Raw genomic sequence first — 12112 nt, forward strand, 5'->3', positions numbered from 1 at the left:
CTTTCTCCCTCTGTTGGCACTGACCAGGGTGTTAATGGGTTTCACAACACAGCTGAGCAACCCTCCTTCCAGGTGTGGGTCTATATTGACCATTCACATTAATTTCAATCACTCAAGAAAATGCTGATACCATAGTTTGCTGGAGGCATACTCAAATACTTAGAAAAGGAATATGTAGGTAGGTAGTTCCTACAGCTCTACTATGGTAGTTTTTGCAACTGAAATATGATTTCTTGCACCTTGTGGCTTAAAGTCTGTATTACCACAACTGCTGCTTTTCAACGAGTTTCAGCAATTTAGGAGCTGAAGCAGCTGGTAACTTGTAAAATCCTCCATGTGGCATACCACCAATATGAAGTTTTCATATTGTTTAATATTTTTCTAGTGGGCTTTAGAAAGTGAGACAGGAATTTCTGTTTATTAAAATAGCCTAAATTTGATGCTAATAAAAAGAAACTTACTAAGATTTTACTGACTGATAAGACTTTTTGGATCAGTTACAGCAATTACTTGAAGTAACTCCTTCCATGATTAAAAACACACATGTACTGCATAGGCAAATAATAGTATCTATAGCATTCAATAAATATAATTTATAAGGTAACTTTTTTTAACCTTGTTTTATAAGAATATGTGATCATGCTCTATGTGTGTATAAAAATGTCTGACTCCTCCAATAGCTTTTGAACCTAATGGTCTGGTGTTGACTCAGTTTTTATCAGGACTCAGAAGTAACTGCTTTTCCACAAGTTTTAGGAAAATTAATGTAAGGTAAAAAGACTCCCAAAGCCACCTCTCCTCCCGCCAGCCCCTGAGAGAAAGGGCCCAAGTTTGCATGTGGCTTCCAATCAAACAGTCGACAAGTGGTTCAGAATTAGCTACATCTTATGCTTTGTCCTCCTCAGGCAGTATTTGGAGGAGAGATGGTGATGGTGTGGGAAGATGCGGAAGGCACAGATGCATAGAAATGTACAGCACAGATTCACAAGAAATCACTGTTTATTGAAATGCTTGGTTGTTTTTAACTTTCTTGCCAGCACTTTCACTATAGCACTGCATGGCAATTCACCCGAGGCCTTGCTTCTCCACTGTCATGTCACTGCTCCAAAATATGCCATATTTTCTGTACCTGATGGGTAGGACTTGCTTTAGTTTCCTCTTAGACTCTGGTATGATCCATGATTTCAGCTTAGGTGTGGAGGTATGGCAAAGTTCTAACTAAAATAGTGCATTTTCTAGCTATGCTAATATAAAAAATGTGTGATATAAAAAAGCTGAATGTGGCCAAACCCTAGCATTCAGACAAGGAGGTGGTGTCAGGCATTCATGTTGCGCAGGTACTCCATTCCCTGGGAAGCAGAGGTGATACCAGTAGGTGGACTGGCTGGTTAGGAGAGCGAAGTGGATGGAAGGGTGAGAAAGCAGAGCAGGAAGGCAAATGCAGAATTGCTAGAAAGTTTGGCACAGGTGTAGCTAAACAAATTTATGCCAATGCAAATCACTCTTCATTCCCACAAGAATAAATCCTCCAGAGGAAATTCAAGCTACAGAAATGTGTGTAACGCTTAAGTTGTAGACTGGAACAGTACCTATGCACTGCTGTAAATCTCTCACATACACAGACCTGTAATTTTTTAATTATCATCTGCTTTAACTTGAGGCGTGGAATTGCCAGACATCTAAAGGTGAGACAAACAAGGGTAGGAGGTAAGCGTAGGAGGTGATCTGTCAGTTCACATTTCCCCTACTCACACGCAAAAACTCAAACGTTAAGAAGCATCCTTTGTCTGGGAGGAGAGACACATTTATTGTGGAGACATAACATGAGCTAATCTGTCGCTAAATAGATCTCTTCCTACAGGGAAAACCACATTTTGAATGATGGAGGCTCAAAACCACACACAGATATGCACCAGTGAAGAGCCACTACCGCTGGCAGCTCTAATACCATTAGAAAGGTAACTTCAGTTTTGTCCGAAATCTGCCAATCTGATTATTCTTCTTGGAATTGCAGACCACCATCTTGCATTAATTTAGCCAGAAGCCAGAACCCTTTGTTCCCTAGAGAGAAAATAGCTTCTGATTTACTGGAGCTCTGTTGAAAACAGGCTGGAGTTTGTCTCACCAGCCCTGGAGGAAAACCTCAAGCCCTTAACCTTCTGTATCAGAGAGACAGTGAGCGTCCACCACGTGCTTTAGCAACCTCTGTAACCACGAAACTCAGAGGTACCTCCAGCTCACAGCACTCTTCTCAGCTGCGAGCTGCTTTTCTCAGAAAACGAATCCTCTCAGAAAAACAACTGGACTATACAGAGATCATCTGCTTCCTCTTCTTTTTGAAGTCCTGTTAAACTGCTTTCTTTCTTAGCAATACTGGCAGCGGAACATTCCATCACGTCAACTCTGCGCACCGCTGGTGCAGGGACTGGACGTGCTTATTCCTTGTATTTGCCACTGCAGCTCCCTGCTTCGCAAACTCCTAATAATGCACGCTGCCACTGCTCAACAGAACAGCATGATACTAGTATTTAGCCTTCACTATTTTTCTATTTACTGTGCTAGACCCTGCCCATTACAAATTCTATGTATATAGTGCTGTTTACACGGTATAATTTTCAGAATAGAGCCATAGCTTTGTGTATTTATATTATATACTCTGTGGCCGACACGCTTCTCTAAAGAGCTGCACCCTTCACCATTCTACATGTATACAAATAAAAAAAGTCAATGTGTAATTTGTGTAATTGCTGATTATGAGGAAATGGGTATCCTTGAAAATTGTGTTAGGTCAATGAAGGTTGCAAAGATGTTCATGGGAGCTGCAATAGTGGCAAACAAACTAACTATATACCAGTACATCTTGGAAAATTTTACATTAAAAAGAAACCGTATAAGTTATAGTTTAAATGTCAAGTGTAATTAACATTGTAACTAACGAATAGCCGTCACTACAATAATTCTTCTCATGTAGTGGACGCCACACATCAGATGCAACAGTTGAACCTCCCATCTTCCTAATCATCCAGGACATCATGCTGGAGAATATCTATCAAACTTCTACCTCTTTTAAAGTAATCAGGTTCAGCAGCGACTTCACCATCACCATCTGATTCTCTGCTATCTCTGACTTAAAATCAAACAGAATAGTGGGATGATAGCAAATATTTTTTTTTGTTTAATACCTCTTAGCATTTGATCCACGATTAATTCAAATAATGTAATCCCTGTTTGATGACATTTAGGTTACTCCGGAATGAGTTAAACCACACCTGAAATCTGAGGACGCCTTATGTTCCTTTTCCTAGTAGTTTCTTACTATGGAATTTACTTTAAAGCCAACAAGAAATACAACTAGGTTAAACAAATTGCTTTCATACAAATAAATACTATCATAAGCAATAAACAGAAAAGTAATGGAAAGAGTAGCAAGTGGACTATTTGAAAAGTATACATTTAGATTAACACATTAAAGGTCAAGAAGTTTAGAAGTCTGGACAATGAGATAATACAAACCACAACATTTATCAGTTTTTGCAATTAGATTAATACACTGTGTCTTAATAAAGTCATCATATCCTATAACAAAAATAGAATTGGTTCTTGCACATTGGATTTTAACATTCTATTTCTTCTAATTAAGAAGCATTTTTAAACTGAAAAATTCATCCTAGGACAGAGGACATATAGGAGTTGACCTGTAAGTAGAAGAACAGGACACCTCAACTATCCCAGGGTAATACTTGAAGGAACTTGTTTCACAGGAGTACATACATAAGTAAATAGGAATCTTCATATACAGAATGGTTAAGATGTGTAAATGTGACCTCAGACACAGTAACCAATTTTGCAAATATATTTTATATGCCTCACATGCAGACACTGGTTTCTGTACAGCCACTAACTGTACACACAAATTTTGCTGGCACCATGTTAGCAGTCATTTTAAAAATGAAATTAGACCATGAAATCAGACCTAGTTTCAACTTAACTAAACTCACACCTGCTACATGAAACAGTAGTTCCTTTCCTGATTTTTTAGTCTTCTGTGGCACTGTCCATGAAGATGTCCATTTAAAAACATAGGTCAAAAAGAGCTGATTATTATTTTGTGGTAACTGGAAACAAGTGAAATTTTAAAATTAGAGATTAAATAATTTCCGTTTTTATTATTTTATGGGCTGCACTATACAAATACACCTTGAAAAGACCAATATATAGCTATTTGTTACCTATAGTACAGCTAAACCTAGAAATACTCTATTTAAATTTTACTCTTGTTCTATTAAGCAGAGATATCAATTTCTACTATCAGTGCAGAACATGAGCCTGATAAGTAATATATTAATTATAGTATTTTGTTCACTTTTACAGCTATGCATATAATTTCATTTACACCTGTCAGCTATGTCTGACAGAAATAACCTTTAAATACCAGATATATTTGGCAGCTGATATTATGTTGTTGCAGCTAATAACCTCAAACTGAGAAATTATTTTATTGAAACTAATGAGAATGATATATACCTCAATAGTGTGATCAACTGTTTGTTTAAAAGTGACATGGTAAACAGGCTGAAAAATTGCCCGAGATTGAAATGAAGGACAGTCCCCCACGCAATGGCCGGGATTACCATGCACACGTTACATCATGTGTCTCAGAGGAAGTTCTATAGGTATTACGAGTGTAATCACACTTTCCTGTTTGTTCATTCTTATCAGACTTTTTTCATTTCCCTAGCTCCCATAGAAGCACCTATACAAACATCCAAAGGACACCTAAACAGCTGCAAAAATACAAAGATGTTTGCCAGTGTCTACATTTCAGTCCATCAATGGCCAGATACGTGTAAACCTAAGGTAATTTATTACTAGGAACCCTTGTGGAAGTTAGCTGCAATTAACTAAGCAGGGAAAATGACTACATGCAAAATATTTTCAAAATCAAAATGGAAAAAAATGTTGTTTGTCCTTTGTAGCTCAGTTTTTCAGATCTTCTTATGGAAAAAAAAAAAAAAAAAGCAACAACAAAACTACCATCAGTTTCCAAAAAAATGAGGATATTTTCAGCATTGCTCAAAAAATAATGTAACTATTCAGTGTATCTATAAATGGAGTCACTCAATAGTTACAGGCTCAGGAGAGAATCCATATGTGCTTCAAATGAAGGCACAAATTATAAATACAGATTAGAATAAACAGGTTCCTCTCACATTTAATTATAGGGAATAACATGTGCCTGAAATTAAAGGACCACAGTCTTTAAGCAAGATTGACCACGCATTCATGTAGCACTTGTTCCTATGCTACTGAAGTTAAAGGGGTGTTTTGCCATGGCCTTTCAGGGATGTAAACTTCAGAAAAGAGGAAAAATGCTGGTGGTGCTTAATTAACTAATATATACTAGAAAAGACAGCAAATCTGTCCAAAAGGGTATTGATAAGGAGTAAGACAGATATGAAAAATCACATGGAAAATTGCAAGCTTTAAAAACAAATAAATGTTCTTAATTTTTTTTCTTCTTTCCTTTTCTCTTCTTTTTTTTCCTCTTTCTTTTCCCCTTCCCTTCCCTTCCCTTCCCTTCCCTTCCCTTCCCTTCCCTTCCCTTCCCTTCCCTTCCCTTCCCTTCCCTTCCCTTCCCTTCCCTTCCCTTCCCTTCCCTTCCCTTCCCTTCCCTTCCCTTCCCTTCCCTTCCCTTCCCTTCCCTTCTCTTCTCTTCTCTTCTCTTCTCTTCTCTTCTCTTCTCTTCTCTTCTCTTCTCTTCTCTTCTCTTCTCTTCTCTTCTCTTCTCTTCTCTTCTCTTCTCTTCTCTTCTCTTCTCTTCTCTTCTCTTCTCTTCTCTTCTCTTCTCTTCTCTTCTCTTCTCTTCTCTTCTCTTCTCTTCTCTTCTCTTCTCTTCTCTTCTCTTCTCTTCTCTTCTCTTCTCTTCTCTTCTCTTCTCTTCTCTTCTCTTCTTTCTGCTTTTCATTTTGTTTTCTCTTTTCTCTTTTTCCCCTCCCCTCCCCCTCCCCTCCCCTCCCCTCCCTTCCCCTCCCCCTTTTTTTTCAGTTGGTTGGTTATTACAATTTGACTTTTGCAACATTTCTGCTGGAAAAATACACCATTTCCATGCCTGGTTTACTTTATGGGCACCGTGTCTCTTCTGCCCTTGCAGTTGCTGCTCTATTTCAAGTAGAACATGCATCGTGGCAGCTACAGCTGCCATGCAGTATTACATGAAAGGCACCCTACCACATGCCTGCTGTGTGCTAAGACAATGTGCCATCACTTCTGTGACTGAAACTTACCACTTTATCATTTTTTTTCCATCTGTAACACACTTTATAGATGGCAATTATCTAACAATAGCCTTCCTTGGGAATGCCAGATACACGGCTTGCAGTTTGGGTTCCACTTACGGATCAGTGTCACCCAGTCTCCAGAGTAGTTCTTGAATTTTCAGGTTTCACTGCAAATTAAAACACAACACTGACAATTCCAGGTTAGTACCAACCCAAGGCTGTGTACGACTGTATTAGACAGTATAATGCTCTGAGAACAAGGCAGCACAGGTGCTTGCAACGTGCTATGCCTGAAATAATAACCGTGACCTCTGAAACATACTGCTTTGTCAATGCATTTTGACAGGTAGGGCCCGATAGTTATGGAGAAGTAACAATTACAGCCAGAAAACATAAATATAAGAAATGGCAAAATGTTATTATCTGTGCCTCTTTTTAAAACATCTGCTTCAGGGACGTTATGTGATGTACCAGGACATCAGCCCAAACTTTGTTATGTGTACTTCTAATGGTGCTATCCTTTACATTTTCATAGCACTTGGTTAGGATTCATGGGAAAAAAAGTATTGTCTGCTTTGTTCCTGTAGAAAGTCCCAAAGACCCTCCTTTTAAAAGGTCTGAAAGAAAATAAAACTGGGCACTGACTTACCAAGCATGTGGCAAACAAAGCTCCTGACTCTGTTAGTGCAGACCAAGGTGCGGACAGGAGGATGTGCTATGACTCCAAAAAGAGTGCTACTGAATGCTGTTAGTTTGCTTAAAATGGTTGTTTCTGAATAATTCACTTGCTGATACACCATATGACCTAAGATTAATATAGTATGTTTCCACTGGCATGTCACAAACCACCATGTGAAATTTCAGGAAGACAGCAAATGGCCCAAAACTAGAAACGGATAAAATTGAACAAGAGAGTACAAAATACACGACATTTTGAAAATTCGTTAGTAATACGGTAATAATTAGAGTGAAAAGTATACTTAGATCAGTGTACGACACTCAGACAAAAGAAACGGATTTCTTAAAAGTCAACAATAAAATAATTACTCTTTTGATTAAACTAGTAAGCTCTGCACAACATTTAAATGATACAGCATAGAAACTGTACGCTTCCTAATTCTCAAGAAAACTGCAATGTGGCGGGTTCTGAGCAAATCTGATAGAATTTACAAATAAAAAAAGGCAGGAAAAGTACTTCCATCAGTGTTCACAAATGGAACGGTGGGGTTGAAGCACGGCCAGACTCAGATCAGCAAGGAACAAGACTTGCCAGGAAGACAAGATTTTAAGCCTTGAAGTTGTAACTAACACTTGGCTTCAGACTCAAGGATGTGTTGTGCTGAGGCTGAGCACCAAACTGTAGCATCAATTTGTTTCTGAAAAGAAGATTTGCTGTGTGCACTGAGGGCTCAGGAAAAGGGACGGAAGTACAACACATCTATTTACACCATTAAAATCACTAAATATTCAAAACTAGAGAGGGGGTGGGGAGAAGACTTCAAGACTTCTTTTCCAGATGCAGCCTGAAGTGAGACAAGCAAAAATCTATGCAGTTAAGTAGTAATGCTGTTCTAAAATTGAAAAGAGAAAGTGAACAACTACAGGCAATGATACAAAAGTTTTTTAAACCATTTTGGAAAGCAGACAAAAGACACCAAGAGACTGGTATCACATACTAATAAAAGTGATTACCTCAAGGTAGCTGTTCAAATGTATTTTTGCATCTGCTTAAGAGACAAAAATAGAGACTCAGTAGTAATTTATTTCTTAAAGTTGTATACATATCGACCCTTTAAGATAGGATACAATTTCTACTAGTATGGGGATTATAGTCTTTCATTTGGGCTTAAGTAATCTTTATTTGAAAGCATATCAAACTACAAGAGAACAAAATGAGTATTGACAAACATTATGGAAGGGTTTAGAGTTTGAGAGAGATCACTTCTCACATGACAAAATCATTCTTGAAAATCGATAGTAATCAGGAAGTTATCAAACAAAAATAACATTTGAAGACAGTTGATCTTTTAAAATGAAGCAAAGATTTAAAAATAGCTTGTCATTAATGACTTATTCAGAGATTCAATAAAAAAAAAAAAATCAGTGCTAACAGAAGTTCCTAATTTGTACCATGAGCATGGAAGACTTGACAGAACAGACCCAAAATAAAATATGCAGACAGTGGCAACGACTGTTCAATGATTGCCTTATGAAAATCATCCCGGCAACAGAGTCAGCTTTATTAAAGAAAAATAAAAGAAAATATAAACATGATGGAAGAAGTTAAGTTACAGGAAATAAAAAAAAAAATATCTATATTCACATTCTTGCCCAGATTCTGCCCACCTTTCCACCTCCCCAGCAACACATGTGGTCTCCTGTGGAGTCAAAACAGGTTTGCAGGTAGGTAGGAAGAATCAGCAATCACCCTGTCACTGTTTATTCTACAGCTGCGGGCGTACAAGTGGAATAACTGCAACACTTGGAGCATTCTTCATTACAGGGAGGCTCTTCTCTTACCACTCCACCCTGTGACAGAAAGATTTAAAACGCCCCTGTTGCTATTTATTTCTGAGATAGGATAACACCTTTGGAAAAGCGGAAATAAACTGTACCCAGGTAGAGGACAGAAGCAGGTTTTGTGTTGAAATAAGGACTGAAAGTAAAGGTTACCCGGTGTTGGTATCCATGACGCAAGCAACATCTTCTCCATAAATAACTGAAATACTGGCTAATTCACTTTACATGGCTTTTCATCCTAATAAGCATAACAGTTTTCAAATGTTGTAAAAAAAACTAATTAATCCTCTGACACATATGAGAAATAGCTTCTTACTTCACCGATGGAAAAAGTATAACCTTGTTCAAATTACTTGCCCAAGGCCATGCAAATCAGCGACAAACCCAGCCTGAAAACTCGAGTTCTTAATCACACCTTCAGCTGCCTGGAACATCTCACCACTGTCACCATTCTTATGGTATGTATTATCAAATTAGTCCCAACTGTATTTGAGGGATACGGTGCAAGCATCACTATATCCTTTCAGTACTTAAAAGCAGACAATAAGAAAGATGGGGACAGACTTTTGAGCAGGGCTTGTTGCGACAGGACAAGTGGTGATGGTTTTAAACTGGAGGGGAGATTCAGGCTGGACATGAGGAAGAAATTTTTGACACTGAAGGTGAAGAAAGCCTGGTCCAGGTTGGCCAGAGAGGTGGTTGATGAACCACCCCTGGAGTCATCCCAGGCCAGGCTGGACGGGGCTCTGAGCAACCTGAGCTGGTGAAGATGTCCCTGCTCATGGCAGGGGGGCACTGGATGAGCTTTGAAGGTCCCTTCCCACCCAAACTGTTCTATGATAATCCAGGGTTAGTAATGTTGATAATCCAGGGTTAGTAATGCAGTTTAAAGGCCTCAGTGCCAGTGCAATTCACCCATTGCTACACTGGAAGACAGCTTCAGAACCCAGAGTCTTTGTAGTATGAACTGAATCTATGAAGGCCACCTGCCACTACTAACAAAACCACGTCTGCGTCTGCTCCATACTAGTGAATTAACATCCCCATGAACGTCCCATGGGCTCTCAAACTGTCACAGACTGGCGTGTGGCTCACCATGGGAGCTCTCCCGGTCCCCACAGTGGGGTATCTGTGCGGCTGGGAAGGCGCTGCAGGAAAGGTCACTGTGCCATAGGCTCCACAGACAACCACATCCAAGCGCCTGGGAAGGCTTGGTTTTATTTACAAGCACGGCACAGACTATGTTAGTCCTCCACAGGCAGAATCCTACACAATGAATTTTATCTGCCATATATCAGCAAACAGGTAGTTTCAATGACAGCAATAACATTCTGTACTTTTCTGTGTCAGGTTCAGTTTTGGCCTTTCTACAGATTGCTCTTTAAATTAGGACAGAAAAATCATAATCTGCCTGTGCTCTGACATTTCAATACCAGACCAAGGGTGAGGGATACCAGATTCAAAAGTCAGCAGAGGAAAAAATCATGTATATTCCCAGATTCACCATCCCACAAACCAACTCTAGGAAACACGCAATTAGACTTTACAAGACTCTAGCCTGACACCATCCACACAGCAGGGATGAAGGACCAGCTACTCTGGGATTTCAGAAAAAAAAGACATATTTGCAAATGCACAAGAAGTATCAATAAAAATATTGTTACACTTATTCCTTCATCTAAATAAATTCACGAAAATAAAGCCCTGTGAAAGCTTGTATAGGGGAAGCCAACTCGCAAGGCTCAAGAAGGAAGAAATACAGGGCGACATGCATTACCTGCAGCACCAAGCGACCTGAGACACAAAATTTTGCCTGCAAAGTGAACAGAAATGGTACGTTAGGGGCAGAGAGGCAACAGCTCGTCTCGTCTCACGGGAAGCTCTCCTTTTGTGGAACCCTTGCCAAATGTTAAGACTGCTCTCCCCACGATAAACCTCCTGAAGGAGGAGTGTCACAGTCACATCCCCACATCCTGCGGGAAATCCTTAGCACAGCTGTCCTTCCAGTCCCCCCTACACATGCTGCTGCCCTGCAAGGCGCTGAGAAAAGCCTGCCTCATGAAGAGGATCTTATAAATATTTACAATGCATTTCTATATTTAGGCATATCGCTTCCATGACAGCAACGAGGCTGTGTTAAAATAATTTTATTTAGAAATCTGTGAGGGAAAGCAAACAGCGGAAAATGGAAACCAACAGAGACAGCAGGCTACAACATTACTGGAAGTTATAATACTGAAACATGGAAACGCAAAACCAAAGCTGTGAGAAGTTGCTGTTGAAACTGCAGTTTCTTAAAACAGAAAGACAGCAGGGTATTAATGTGTTACAAGGCTGTAAAGTGAGGGCTAGAGCCAGCATCTCCTTTCACTGACACTGGGCACAAACCCAGCATAATTCCACTGATCTTAGTGGTGTAACTAGATTCAAATTTTGCCTTTAGAAGGCAAGATACGAAACTTCATTTCAGCAGATAAAAAGATGTTGGCTGGAGAGCTGTGAAAGTGGGAGCAGTAGTTTGTTTTAGTGGCCTCAGGAAAAATTCACTTAATACTTTTGGGTAATGCTAAGCTTTGAAAACCTGAATGTTTAGATGCCTTCTGAGAACCCCTGAGAGACTTACAAGTGTCAACGTGCTGCTATTTGCCAGCTCTTTTAACACTAGGGAGAAAATAAAAAAATAAATTAAAAGATATCTACATGTTATATTGCCTGGTAATGTTTGTCACACGATGTTTTCTTGATCACAGAGGTGCCTCTGTGCGAGGTGAACCTGACGTGCCAACAAACCCAAAGAAGTTAGTAGAATTATTAACGACAAAATAGGCTCGGGGGTGTGAGAGATTGCAGGACTCAGGAACGAGGAAAAAAAATGGGCAAAGTGCAGAGCATACACCTTTCCAGTACCCATGAGTCGCAACTCTTAAAAGATAAACAGTACCTTGTAGAGACTCGAATGCATTTTTAAATTATTATTGCTAGAACACCCTGTCTTCTCAACTATACACAAAGGGCCCTCTTTAAACGATTTCTCTGAGAAATCCACCCCCGTGAGCAGTTCCCGCGCGAAGGAGACAGGCCCAAAGCGGCGAACCGACCACGGATCCCCTCACACCCGCCGGGTTCCCGCCCCCGAGGCCCTCGGACGGAGCAGCCGGGCCGCGAACCGGACCCGATGGCAGCCCCTGAGCAACCCCCGTCGGCACAGCGGCACCGAGCCTCGCCCCGCACGCCGCCCCCGCGGGAAGGCCCCACCTGCGGCTCAGCCCGAACAGCCCCCGCCGCTGCGCACCTCACCGCCCCCGCGCAGCCCC

Source organism: Columba livia, chromosome Z (genome assembly GCF_036013475.1).
Source record: "Columba livia isolate bColLiv1 breed racing homer chromosome Z, bColLiv1.pat.W.v2, whole genome shotgun sequence".
NCBI classification, from domain to species: domain Eukaryota; kingdom Metazoa; phylum Chordata; class Aves; order Columbiformes; family Columbidae; genus Columba; species Columba livia.